General features: G+C 44.1%; 1 long non-coding RNA gene across 1 annotated transcript; it reads left to right on the top strand.

Annotated features, from left to right (window-relative positions):
• The first annotated feature begins 11,065 nt into the window (after positions 1 to 11,065).
• On the top strand, positions 11,066 to 11,827 carry LOC113340285. The gene is made up of 2 exons (XR_003355429.1): positions 11,066 to 11,201; positions 11,290 to 11,827. It is a non-coding gene; the product is annotated as an uncharacterized LOC113340285 (long non-coding RNA).
• The last annotated feature ends 1,654 nt before the right edge of the window (positions 11,828 to 13,481 follow it).

Raw genomic sequence — 13,481 nt, 5'->3', positions numbered from 1 at the left:
ATGCTGGTGATGATAGCATTGGCCTTGGTGATGTGGGTGCTGGTGGTGAAATTCCTGCTATGTCTCAGGAGTTTTCCTTTGGTCGGATTTATTCTGCGAAGGATGGTTTTGACATAAACGCTGCCCTGGGCCTGGCTTCAGAGTTCAACCTGCTATCCCCCAACGATGATTGGGATGTGCTTGGTAATTCTAACAAGGTGGACGGGAAGGGTAAGGGAGTCGTGGATGCTACTGATGTTCCATAGGGGAGCGGTGCTAGAGGTCTTCAAGATTTGGACGCAAGAGTAGCCTCGAACTCTTCGGGTGCTAAATCCACGGACATGGGTAAGGCCTCGGTTGGGTCTCTTGGAGATGATTTTCCTCAGTCACTTATCCTGGAGGGTGATGATGCCATCTTAGCTTGGTTTAAGAAGAAGAACTTGATGTGCGTACCCAATCCATCCCCTGTGGTTGAGGGTGAGAAGAACTCTGATGCCTATACCCGTAAGATGATGCAATTGTCTTCCGAGGACCAGGTTGCAGCAGCGTGGGATAAGAACTTTCGGGCCTCGGAGGCTGCTCTAGTAGTCGATGCTCCCTCGACAGTTGCTGATATGATGGCGTTGGCTGATGTGTTTCAGTATGGATTTCCCCAACAGGGGATGTTAGAGGTGAGTTCTCTTATCATTTTGCCTGGTATCATTTTGTAGCAATTTTTAGAGTCAGGGTGTTCTAATCCTCTGATTCGCAGATGATGAGGATTGAGCATTGCAATCACATGTTGTACCAGTTTTTTAAAGCTAAATCCCTTAAGTTGGAGGCTAAGCTTCGTCTTCGGGAAGAGGAGCTTACTGCGGCTGAGACTGTCATCGCTGATAGAGATAGGGAGATATGTGAGTTGAAGGGTCTCCTCAAGGCTAAAGAGAAAATAGGCAAGGAGGAGGAGAAGCTTCGTATGGATCTTGCTATGGTTCGTAGTGAATTGGAGGAGGCCAAGAAGAATTCTTCGGCTGTTACTGGTTTGATTATATGTTATCTTCTTTGTTGTTGTCTTTTACCGTAATTAATGTTCTGTCTGAGTCTCCCTCCCCCACCCTATCTTTAGTAGGTGGAGTTCCTGAGTTAGTATGGCTTCGGAAAGAGCGGCAGCGTCAGAGATCTCGCATCACAGAGTTGGTAGAGAAGATAAAGAGCGAGGCTGATAAGTGGAATGCTCGTGCCAAAGAACATAATGCTCTGGTAGAGAAATGGCGGGTCAGGAGAGTCAAAATGATTGATTTGCAGAACCAATATAGCAATGATCGTCGTTTATTTGATGGAACGTTATTGTGGACGCGTGATAATCTTCGTGAATCCCGAGAACAGGTCTCATCATTGGAAGCTAAAATCAATCTCTTGGAAGAATAATTGCGTCAAGTTCGTTCTTCTCAGACCTCTGATGTTAAAGATTACCTTCAGCGTCTTGCTAGGGAGAGAGATGACGCTAGGGCTGAGGATGGTGCTCTCAGCAAAGCTTTAGCTGCGTCTAGGGCTGATGTGGTACGCCAAGCTGAGGCTGAGAGGAATCTTGAAGTAATTATGTACCGGCTCAACAAGGGTCTAGAGGGTTTAAACAATGAGGTCAATCATCTTCGTCACTTGGATTCAATGAAACAGGTAGAATTAGATGCGAGTTAGTACGCCCTTTCAACCCTTCAAGCGGATCATAAGAAGTTGTCAGATGAGTATGATTTTCTTGGTGAAGCCCGTGATGCTGTTGTTTAACGAATATGAAATAGCTTCGGCGAGAGTCGAAGGTATATGCTTATATTATCGAGTGTGATTCTGCAATTTCCTGGACCTAACCATCTGCGTTTTTCTTTTCCTTGCTGATCTCCAGGGACAGCTTCGTACTGCAAATGAAGAGCTTGCGGAGGCTCGATCTCAATTAGTGCATCAGGAAAGTCAGATTAGTTATCATAAAGGTTTAGCTACCGCAAATGACGAGGCTGCCCAAGCCGCTTCGAAGGAAGTGAGTCGCTTTTCCTCGTTGTTGTCAAAGGTTGAGATGACGAATACTGTTATTGCGTAAAAGTATCGGTGTCAACTAGTGGAAGAGACCAACAAAATTCTGTATAGCATTGAGTATGATCTGAAGACCGAGCATGGACTTATCAGGAGTTATCCGTGCCGTGAGAAACCCTCTCCCCCTACATCTGGTTCTTCAGGCCCTTCCTCGGGTGGGAGCGTACCTTCAACGCAGAAGGGGAAGATTGATAAACTTGTTGGTGGGGTTGAATCATCCGAGTAGATTTAGGTAGAGAGTTGATCTTTGTTGATTGTGAGTCTTCGTGAGATTCCTTTTTTATTTTCTTGTTTCCGCGTACCATTGCCAAGCCTGTAATCAACTTTTAATGAATTGATAATTGTTATGGTTAATTTGGAATATAACCGACTGTAACCAAGGATAATGAAGTGTTTGGGTGCGAGCCCGAAGATGTGCGTCTCTTCGTGAATGTCTTGAGACCTGTCACCCCGCTGGCTAATCCTGGGCAGAGGATTCCCAGACGGTGGGGGTCGGGGAAGCGTTCTAGGATATGAGTTGTTTGGAATGTACGTTCATTCCGTCGACCTGCTGCCATAAGTGTAAGTGAAGTGTTTGAGTGCGAACCCGAAGATATGTGTATCTTCGTGAACGTCTTGAGACCTGTCACCCCGCTGGCTAATCCTGGGCCATAGGATTCCCAGACGGTGGGGGTCGGGGCTGCGTTTTAGGATATGAGTTGTATGTTCATTCCGTCGACCCGCTGCCATAAGATTGGTTGGGTATCTCTTTCTGCTGGATGCCTTCCCCATGGTCCTACACTTATAGACGCTGATAGGGGAGTCCCGAGAGATTGTAGGTGACTACTTTCCCCAAGTAAAATAGAACAATTAACATCAGTGTTTACATGGTTCGACAGCAGAGAGTCTACGTCCACGGGTGAAAGAGGGTTAAAGTGTTTATTCAGTTGAGTTACATTTGGAAGAATTCCATCGATGGAACCTCTGAGGTAGTAAATAGTAAAAAATAGGAGGATGAAGTATTGGCGCGAAGGATGTACTTACAGGTGTAGGGTTCTCGTGAGGTGTTATATTTACACACAGTCGTCTTGTTATATGTCGCTCCATGTTTTGCCTATTTTTTTGCCAAAAGTTTGCTTGATTGATAGGTTGAGGTTTGTTATTCCTCTCTCAGAGATAGAAACATGTTGATCGCAAGCGTCGTTTTCTTCTTCTGGTGCTCTTCACGCAGATGCAGGTCTGCGTTGCTCTCTACGGGTATATGGCTTGAGATATTTTGCATTCCATGGGTGTTTGAGGATCTCCCCTTTTAGGTTGCGTAGGTAATAAGCCCATTTCCTGCAACATCATGTATGACGAAGGGTCCCTCCCATGTTGGTGCTAATTTTCCCCACTTCTTTTCTCGTTGGTATTGGGGAATGGTCCTCAGCACATACTGCCCTTCTACGAAATTTCTAAGCTTAACCCTCTTATTATACTCCCTTGCTAGTTTCCTTTGATAGTTTTCCATTTTTTGTAGTGCTGCCTCCCTCCTTTCTTCTAGATCATCCAACCTTTCCAACATCATGTCCGTTGTGAGGTTCTTTTCCCATGCTTTAGTCTTCGTAGTTGGCATGATTATTTCTGTTTGGATAATAGCTTCGGCTCCATAGGTGAGTAAGAATGGGGATTCTCCCGTGGATGATCTTCGAGTTGTCCTATAAGCCCACAAAACGTTGTGTAGCTGCTCACACCAACGCTTCTTGTATTCGTCCAACTGCTTTTTGAGGATGAGTGCGAGGGTTTTGTTTGTGGATTCTACCTGACCATTGCTTTGAGGGTAAATTGGTGTTGACTTGTTCTTTCGAATTTTGAAAGTATGGAAGAGTAAGTCGATGTTTTTTCCCTGGAATTGCTTGCCATTGTCAGATACAATCTCAGCTGGTATACCAAACCTGCAAATGATGTTTTGAAAAATGAATGTGAAGACATCTGCGTCTCGAATCCTTGCCAGGGCTTTAGCCTCTACCCATTTGCTGAAATAGTCTGTGGCCACTATCAAGAATCTTCTCTTCCTTGATCCTTCGATTAGGGGACCCACGATGTCTATGCCCCATTTTGAGAATGGCCAAGGGCTGTCTACTGGGTTTAACATTGTTGCTGGTGCGTGGATTTTTTTGGCGAAACGCTGGCATTCTTCGCATCTTCGTGACATTCTTGCAGCGTCTCGTATCATTGTTGGCCAGTAATATCCTTGAGTTTTCGCCTTATCTGCTAGGGATCTCATTCCGCTGTGATTGCCTGCGTCGCCGCGGTGTATGTCTTTCAAAATCAAATGTCCTTCGGATCTGGATAGGCAACGTAATAATGGTCCGAGAAAAGATTTTTTGTACAAAATTTCTTTTCTCAGATCATATCTTCCTGCCTTTGACTGTATTTTTCTGGCTTGCTTTAGGTCTGAGGGTAGAATTCTTTCTTTTAGGAAAAGATGAATCTCAGATCTCCAATCTTCTTTGCTGAAGTCTTCATCTTGATCTGCCTTAGCCATGATGTCGTCTTCTTGGAAATCATCCGCGATGAATTCTCCCACGTCATCATCTGCCATATCTTCTTCTGCGTGGTTCCTCTGCTGTGCAGCGCAGAGTTCTTGAATATCAATTGAAGGCTCGTAAATCCTGGTTACTTTGATTGCTTTGACGTCCTCGTTTCTGAGCATCGATGATATGTAGGCCAGGGCATCCGCGTGCCTGAGTTCCTTCCTTGCCAGGTGTCGGAATTTGATGTTTGGGATTTGTGATGCCAGTGTTTGCACCAATTCCATGTATGCTGACAATGTTCTGTCATAAACATTATATTGCAACCCTATTTGTCGGATGACTAGCTGTGAATCGCTTGTCAGACGCACGTCAGTTATGCCCATTTCTATTATCAACTGAAGGGCATGCACCACTGCTTCATATTCAACTATGTTGTTGGTATGCCCCTTGAATTCTAACCTGAAAGCATGTATGATCCTGTCTCCTGTTGGGGTGGTGATTACGATGCCTATCCCCGCCCCTTCTTTATTTTTCGACCCATCTACGAAGACTTCCCATTGCCTAGGATTTTTTGGTTCCAAGATGTCTATAGGGTCTTTACCTTCGTCCATCTCTGGTAGTCCTGCTGCCTTTCGTCCTTCGATGATGACTTCTTCGCAGTTATCCAATGGTAAGTCTGCTAGGAAATCTGCTAATACTTGTGACTTCTGAGAGTGTTGTAGTTCATGGATGATATTGAACTGATCTAGGTGAGTATTCCATTTTGCAATTCTGCCTACTTTTCCTGCGTTTTTAAGGACTGCTTCTAGCGGAGCTTTGCATGGGACGCGGACGTAGTGAGTCAAAAAGTAAGTTCTGAGTTTCAGGGTTGCCCATACTAACGCCAAGATGAGCTGCTCGATCTTCGTGTAGTTTCTTTCTGCTTCGTTCAGAGTCTTGCTGATGTAATAGATGGGCTGCTCTATCTTCGTGTTGGTTTTAACCAATACTGCGCTGACTGCATCTTCTGTTGCTGCTATGTATAGTGCCAACACTTCATCAGGGTCTGGTTTTTGTAATATAGGGATCTCAGCCAGGTATTCTTTGATATTTCGAAAAGCTTCCTCGCACTCTGCCGTCCATTCGAATTTGCTTCCTTTTTTGAGAATGTTAAAAAAGTGCTTACATCTGTCCGAGGACCTGGATATGAACCTCCCCAGCGCAGCCAGCGAACCATTGAGTTTCTGAACCTTTTAAACTCTTTGGGGATGGCATTCTTACGATGGCTTCAATTTTAGCGGGATCGACTTCAATGCCCCTCTTCGTCACCAAATATCCGAGGAACTTTCCGGAAGTGACACCAAAAGTGCACTTCTCTGGGTTTACCTTCATTGTGCACTGTCATTGCTTGGAAAATATCTTTTAGGTCTTGGTGATGATCTTTGCGCAGCTTGCTTTTAACGAGCATATCATCCACATATACTTCCAGCGTACTTCCAATCCATGGTTTGAAAATTGCATCCACCATTCTTTGGTAGGTTGCCCCTGCGTTTCGCAATCCAAAGGGCATTCTTACGTAGCAATAGAGGTCGTGTGGTGTATAGAATGTGTATTGTTGATCTTCTTCTGCTAGGAATAATTGATTGTATCCAGAGTATCCATCCATGAATGACATTTCTTCGTATCCTTCAACTGCCTCAACAAGTTGGTCAATGCTTGGCAGTGGATAGCTATCTTTAGGGCAAGCCTTATTGAGGTTGGTGAAGTCGATGCATATCCTTACTCCGCCATTTTTCTTCGGTACGATGACCATGTTAGAGATCCATGTTGGGTACTTAACTTCTTTGATGAATCCTGCGTCCAGTAGTTTGCGGAGTTCCACTTCAACTGCTCGATGGTATTCTGGAGCTACTTTGCGCACCTTCTGCCTAAAAGGGGGGGTACCTGGTTTTATTCGAAGTTCGTGATGAACTAACTTTGGGTCAATTCCCGGCATGTCCCCTAATTTCCAAGCAAAGATGTCCGCGTATTCCTTTAGAAGTTTGATTAGCGCGGCTTCTCTTTCTTCATCCATCAAGGTGCCTATTCTGATAATCTTCGGATTTCCCTCAGTACCTATGTTGATTTCTTTAGCTGCTTCGACAGGCGTAAACGTGGGTTTTGGTTCCCCAAGAGAGGAACATTCTTTGATTGCTATTTGGTGTGCTCTCCGTTTCTTTTGTCGCGGAGGTGCTGGCTTCTGCGCTGCCAGTGGTGCTCACGTTCAGAAGGTTTTTTCCGGAGATTTCTTCCAGATATGTATCTATGGTTATTTCCTTATTTTTGGCTCTTCGGGACTGGTGGTTTTCTTCCCGCTCGTTATTGATCTGATTCTGAGGTCTGACATTCCCGCGCAGTTACTTGGTCTCCTTTAATTTCCATGACTCCCTGGGGTGTTGGGAATCTGAGATATTGATGGTAAGTTGCCGCTACTCCTTTGAGCTTGTGAACCCATCTTCTTCCGATGATGGCGTTGTAAGGTGAAGGTGCATCTACGACGCTGAATCGAGTGTCCACTTTCATGGGCCCTGCGTCTACTTGTAAGACAATGTCCCCTAGGGGCTTTGTAGCTGCGCCGTTGAATCCGTAGATGGTGTAGTAAGATGACAGCAGTTGCTCGTCGTTGAGTTCCATACGTTTGAACGTGTCATAGAACAGGACGTTGACTGAGCTTCCTCCATCGATGAGAATTTTCTTGACATTGCACCCTGCTATTGGGAGTGTGAGGACTAGAGGATCATTATGGTCTTCCATGTCTTCTTCCACATCGTCTGCGTCGAAGGTCATGGGCGCGTCCATCCATTGTTCGTGCTCGTTTACCTCTTTCCCATCGATCTTATAAAGCTCACAATAATCTTCGAATTTTTTCTTAATCTCTTCCCAATCTGGGCGGTTAGGGATGGTCCTTGAATCTCTGAACATGAAATTGTGTTGAGGGTGCGGTTGCCTTCTGGTAATTGAACCTGCTTGCCTCTCTTGGTTCTATCTTCGTTATCAATCTTCCGTATATATTGCTTTAGGTCTCCTGCGTCGATTAGTTTTTGAATCATTATCTTGAGATTTTTGCACTTTTCTGTTTGATGACCGTTGAAACAGTGGTATTCACAGTATTCCTTGGATTTTTCTGATCTAGGAGGCTGCTTTCCCTTGGACCATGGCCAATCGAAGTTCTCCCTCCCTTTGATCTCTCTCAGGATGCGCGAATAACTGGTATTCAGCTTGGTATAGACTTGATCTTCAAATTTTCGATCATCTCTTCGTCTATCATCCCTTCGTTCTTTCCTTTCTGCGTTGGGATGCTCTTCTGTGATTCCTCTTTTGGACCCGCTGGCTTGATCCACGGAATTTGTGCGTGTGGGACGTTGAGTATGAGCTCTGGGATTTTCACGCTGAATTTCTTCTAACCTTGCATGCTTTTCTATGATTATCCGGAGATCTCCTTCGGTGGTAGGGATGGTCCCGTGGATCTCCACAAACAAAGGACTCATCCTGTCCATCCCCCATTTGTAGCAGTTGATACTAACCACAGGATCTACGTTGCCAATAGCTTGGCAAATCTTGTGCCATCTATTAGTATATTCTCTGATGGTCTCTTTGTAATTCATCTCCAGTGAGAATAGCTTGTCCATGCCGGTATTGACAACCTTGTTGTACATGTATGTTGTTAGAAATTTTTCTCTGAGTTGGTCGTAGGAATCGATGGAGTTTGACGGCAGGTTATCGAACCATGATAACGCGGACCCTTTTAGACTTGATGGGAAGTATCTGCACAGTATGGAGTCTTCATTATTCCAACGGGCCATCATTCGATTAAAATATCGAAGATGAGCCGCAGGATCAGCTGACCCGTCAAAGCAATCGAAAGAAGGAACTGAACATTTCTGCGGTATGGAATCCATGGCCAAGTGTGGCGTCAGCGGGGTAGTGTTTGCTTCCTTCATCACTTGCTCTAGTCTTCCGCCTCCCAGCCTAGTTTTTAGCTCCTTGATTTCTGCCAGCATTTCAGCACGCAGATTTTCCATTGCGATCTGATGCTCTTCACGAATGCTAGATTTTGCTCTTAGGAGGGTGGTACCGTCGTAGTAGCCCGAGTTCTCGGGATTGTACTCAGGGTCTGATCTTTGGCTGCTCCTTGATCCTCTTTGGTTCAATGGAATCGGGTTGTTTGCGATCACCATTCTTCTATCTTGATCGGGTGTTATTGCCTTGGAGTTAGCTTCGTCGCGTTGGTTTTCTACCTCTGCGCTTTGAATGATTCTTTCCTTGAGTGTTTGGTTCTCTTGTGCTAAAATCGTTACATCATCCGCGTATGCCTTCTGGTTCTTTCTTAATTCTGCTAGCTCGGCCATCATCTGAGCGGAATGATTTTACCCTTGATTTGGTGTTCCTTCCCGCAATTGCTCATCGGCGGCTATGGTCTGATCCTCATCCACGATCTGTATTACTGGCTCTGGTGGATCTAAACGTGCACCCCGGGACCCCGACGGTTGTTGTGAGGCTTGACCTGTTATTAGAAGCGGTTTCTTAGTTTGGAAAGGTATGTTCTGTTCGTTGGTTAAGGGCATCCCATAGAGGGGTTATTGTATTCCTGACTCTTCTACGACTTCCTGTAGTTGAGCGTTGGTTATTCTGGGAGCTCCAACCTTGGATACGCCGGCTCTTGAAGCTCCTGCTTCGGCTGCCGCGGCATTTACTGCGTTCGCTGCGATGATGTTGGCATTGATGGGATCCGTGCTTTCCACATTATCATGTGCCCTATCCGCTGCCTTCAGCTTTTCGCTTCTCTGCTTACTCCTAGTTACCACTGGGGTCGTCCTTGGCATCTCTTTTGACGAAGATTTTGTCTTCCCGATATCTTTGCTTTTCTCAATCTTTTAATATTTCCCTGAAAAAGAGAGAAAATATCACGAAGACAATGGGTCCCACGTGATATCTATTAGCGTTTTGAGTTCTCAGAGGTGTAATATCTTGAAGATACGAAAGACACCCATCTATGTAGACGACCGCAGATCCTTTAGAAGTTTTGATTTTCAAGGTCGCGAAAACTTAGAAAATGCATGAAAAATCAGATCTACGTAGATAAACGCGGATCTGCTCATAATTTTGGTTTTTGAAATCATGAACGGAAAAAACCGTAATGTTCCATACATCCTTATTTTGAAACCGTAAATATTTTACCGGGATGAAAATCCCTGTTTCTGCGCCAGATTGTGAACACGCAGATCAATGTTATCTGGGTATTCACAAACAATGCACGCAGACTCATGACAATACAATAAATATGTTGCGCCTGAAAGGAACAGATGGGTTATGTCGAATCCTTTACTCAGAGTTCTAATACTCTTCCTCGTCTCATCAATTACAATCATTGTCCTAGCTCATACAATAAGATAAATAGTGGACGAAGTATAAAATGTACGAACATGATATGCTATAGCTAACAGATTGAATATATAAAGTATGGATGTATGAACATAGACGAAACAATTAACTTATATGATTCTCACTCAGATCTTTGTCTCCGAGATTGGGTTTTTCATTATATGGCGGGGATTACCGAAATAGTCGAATGACTTTGAGACTGATATAAGCCTGCGTAGCAGGAGGAACCTAACTTACCCTCACTCTTTCTCTGTCTCTCTCCTCTCAATGTCTTTCTCCCCCCTCCTCACTTGGGAGAGAGGGGTATTTATAGGGTGGTTACGTGCGGTCCATTTCTGAAGCCCGTTGTAACCTTATCCTCTTGTGTCTTGTGCCGCTTACGCAGAGGTCTTCGTGTTCATGATTCTCTCTGCGTATTCCGTTTGAATACTCAGAGCCATATGCGCTTCCTCCACAGGCTGACTGACGCGTATGCTGTTTTAGGGCATTTAATGCGGGTAGTTGAGATGTCTGTTCGCGGTAGACAGCTGTCCTCTGCCCCTGTCTTGTCTGCGTCAGTCTGACTATCCCCAGCCGTAGATCTTTGATCTTTCGGGGGATAGGATAAAGTGAATCTCGGGTTATCCTTCAGTGCTTCGCAGTGTTCTAGTGTTCTCGTCTTCCTCGATCCCCTACCGTTGGATCTGGTGGGCGGCGTTGCTATCTTGATAAGGCGCGTCTCTTGGCTGTCCGTGTGTGATATCATACCTTGATGTTCTCAGCTGCATGTCCTCCACGTGTGTCTTTGTGGACACGTGGCGGAAGATGAAATGTGTACCTACAATCGCATAGTTATTTATTCACACTCTTTCCTTATTGTCGCGCTATTATTCTTCGCCTTGATCTTAGGTTATTGTAATATCCTCATGGTAGAGTTGTCTTATCGCCTCCGAAAGCTATTTCATGCCTTGTGTTATATTTCATCTCTACATTTTGTTTCTTCTCATGTTATTCTTTTGTAAGTGGAATAATGCGAGAATCTTGGTCAAACTTCGCATCGGCCCTGTCTCCTCATCTTCTCTGTTGTTACACGTGTCTTTGGTTTCCTCCTTTTCCATCGGTGGTCTTTATTGCTTTTCGTTGAATAAATACCCACGAGAAGGGCAAGTATCTCTTATCCTTTTCTTCTTCTCTTGTTCGACTTCCTCTTTCCCCTTCCGGTTCTGTGGATTTCATGGCAGATCGTGGTGTCTCCGTTCTTGCTGTTGCTGCATCGTTTCTTCGGTGATTTCTTGCCTCAGTTTTTCATGTTTTGTTTTCCAAGCCTTTCTCTCGTTTTATTTCTTATTTAGATATTCCCATGTTTATGCAGATTTAGATCCATATCGATTGGGGGATCAATGCAGGATTTTGAGAGCTTTCATCATGATTGGGGGCTGACTAGGTGTAGAATCTTGCCTTTTTCTATTTCAATCATGATAAAATATTTCCTCTCAATTGGGTGGTACCCAATTTGATCCTTGGGTCACCATTCAAAAAGAATTATCCACATCTATTGTTGGAAGAATCACCTTGGGATTAAGGGGGTCGTGGTGATGCTGATTACTTGGCTGTTTGGGATCATGTCTTAATTCCGATTACAATAGCTTCTGATTAGGTATGATTCTGATTTCTGGAATTTGATGCGTTGCTGGCGATGATGAGTCTCTTTCACGACGGGAGGGATTGACCGGAGGTTCGCGAGAAGAGGTTTTAGTTGTGCACTTTTGTATTTTCTCCTTCTGTTGTCTGTACAATTCCTGTGTGTCTTCTATCTTTGGGAATGGATCATTACTTCGCGATTGTATTACTTTCCTGCATTCAACTTTTGAAAATAGACACGTATCCAAAATCAAATGCTACTTATTTGATGTGTGTACTAATCTACTAAATATATTTTGGGTATCTGAGGAGAGGGGAAGCATGTGAATGTTAACATTCCCATATTCGCCTCTTCTTTTCAGCTTCGCATGAAGATGCCCACTTCAGATGGTATGCTTTGTATAGTATGAATATTTTATGTGTGTGTAAACGAATAGTGTATGAATGCTTGTTTGTAACCTACGTGAATATTGGATTTGGGATTGTACGAGTGTTAGAATGATGCAAATAATAAGGTGAGGCGAAAGATATATTCGTATCTGCCTCTAGTTTGGCTATCGGCTACCTAATGCAATTGGTAGATTATTTTGTATGATAGATACGAATGTTCATGCAACAGATAAACTATTATATGCGATAGATATGAATGTTAATGTGATAAGATACCATATTGGGGGTATTCTATGCAACGTGAAATGCAATCATGCGAATAATGAGTTATAAGATGCGAAGCTACACTAACATGTTAGATTGGGCAAATAATATAAGCGGTTCTTATGTAATGAAACTTGTTTCCCGTTTTAGTGACACTTAGCTTGATGAGGGTATGTCTCCTTAGTGGTTCTCCATGCCCCAGCATTATCTTTCATTGTCTTTGCGTTCCTTTGTAATTTGTATTCGCGTGACTTTGTAATCTGTATAGGTCTTATTTGCCTCCTAACTAAGGTCTTATTGGGTTCCCCCGTATAGAGAACTTAAATGACTTATAGTCTACTTGGGCAGGGTCTTCAACCTGTTGGGCGACGAAATCTCAGTTTCATGTGCTCTTGGGAGTCACTGGCCGTCGATCTCGCCTTATCTTTGTTAGTATTTTTACCTTCTCAGGTCGTATTTGCGATAATATACTAGGTCTTATATACTCCCGTGAGTATAAAGTCCAAACACATTGCCGTCTTTGAAACAATTCAGCTCCCTAGTGGAGGGTGCCTTCCCTTTATATTCCCCTGAGTTTCCCCTTCAAGGAGGTCACCCCTAACCATTTCGGTTGGGCTCCTCCCATCCAGTCATGCGACAATCAATGTTGTCGTGACCTCGTGCCTTCCACCTATGTGGCTTACGGGTACAAGTCACACCTTAAGTGGGGTTTTTTAGGGACCGAGTGTATCCAATCCAGGATCTCCTTATGCTCCACTGGTCATGTTTCTATACCCTATGCCGGAGAACTTATTCGCTGAGTGGTTCGTTCTCAGTGGCCTCCAGCGGATATGCTTTTATTTCTCCCTAATATAAGTGACTTCTCCAGGATTCTCCACGCGCGTTAGAGCTTATGGTCGCCTCTTACGTGACCGTGCTAAACATCGTCGCACAATCACGTGAGCTAAGCTGACACGCCAAAATTGGGTACCAAGCCTCCCTGATTAGAGGTTTTAAATAGTAACTTACTGCCCCTATCGAGGTCTTACGAAATATTTGTGTATACTTTGTTTCGCCTATGGATTGTTCGAATATAGAAAGAACTTTGCTTCATATTAATGTTTTTATGGTTGGTACATAGCTTGCTTTCTTTGTTACATCATTTCATCATTTACGTACGTCTTTAAGATGGAAATTTGTATGCGAAACATCTCTTGGTTTTTGCCTTCAGTTGTTGCTTTCACGAGGTCAGTCTTAATTTCTTGCTGATGATCAGCGATCGCTCCTTTG

Source organism: Papaver somniferum, unplaced genomic scaffold (assembly GCF_003573695.1).
Source record: "Papaver somniferum cultivar HN1 unplaced genomic scaffold, ASM357369v1 unplaced-scaffold_21, whole genome shotgun sequence".
Taxonomy (NCBI): domain Eukaryota; kingdom Viridiplantae; phylum Streptophyta; class Magnoliopsida; order Ranunculales; family Papaveraceae; genus Papaver; species Papaver somniferum.
This window is presented reverse-complemented; position numbering and strand designations above follow the sequence as displayed.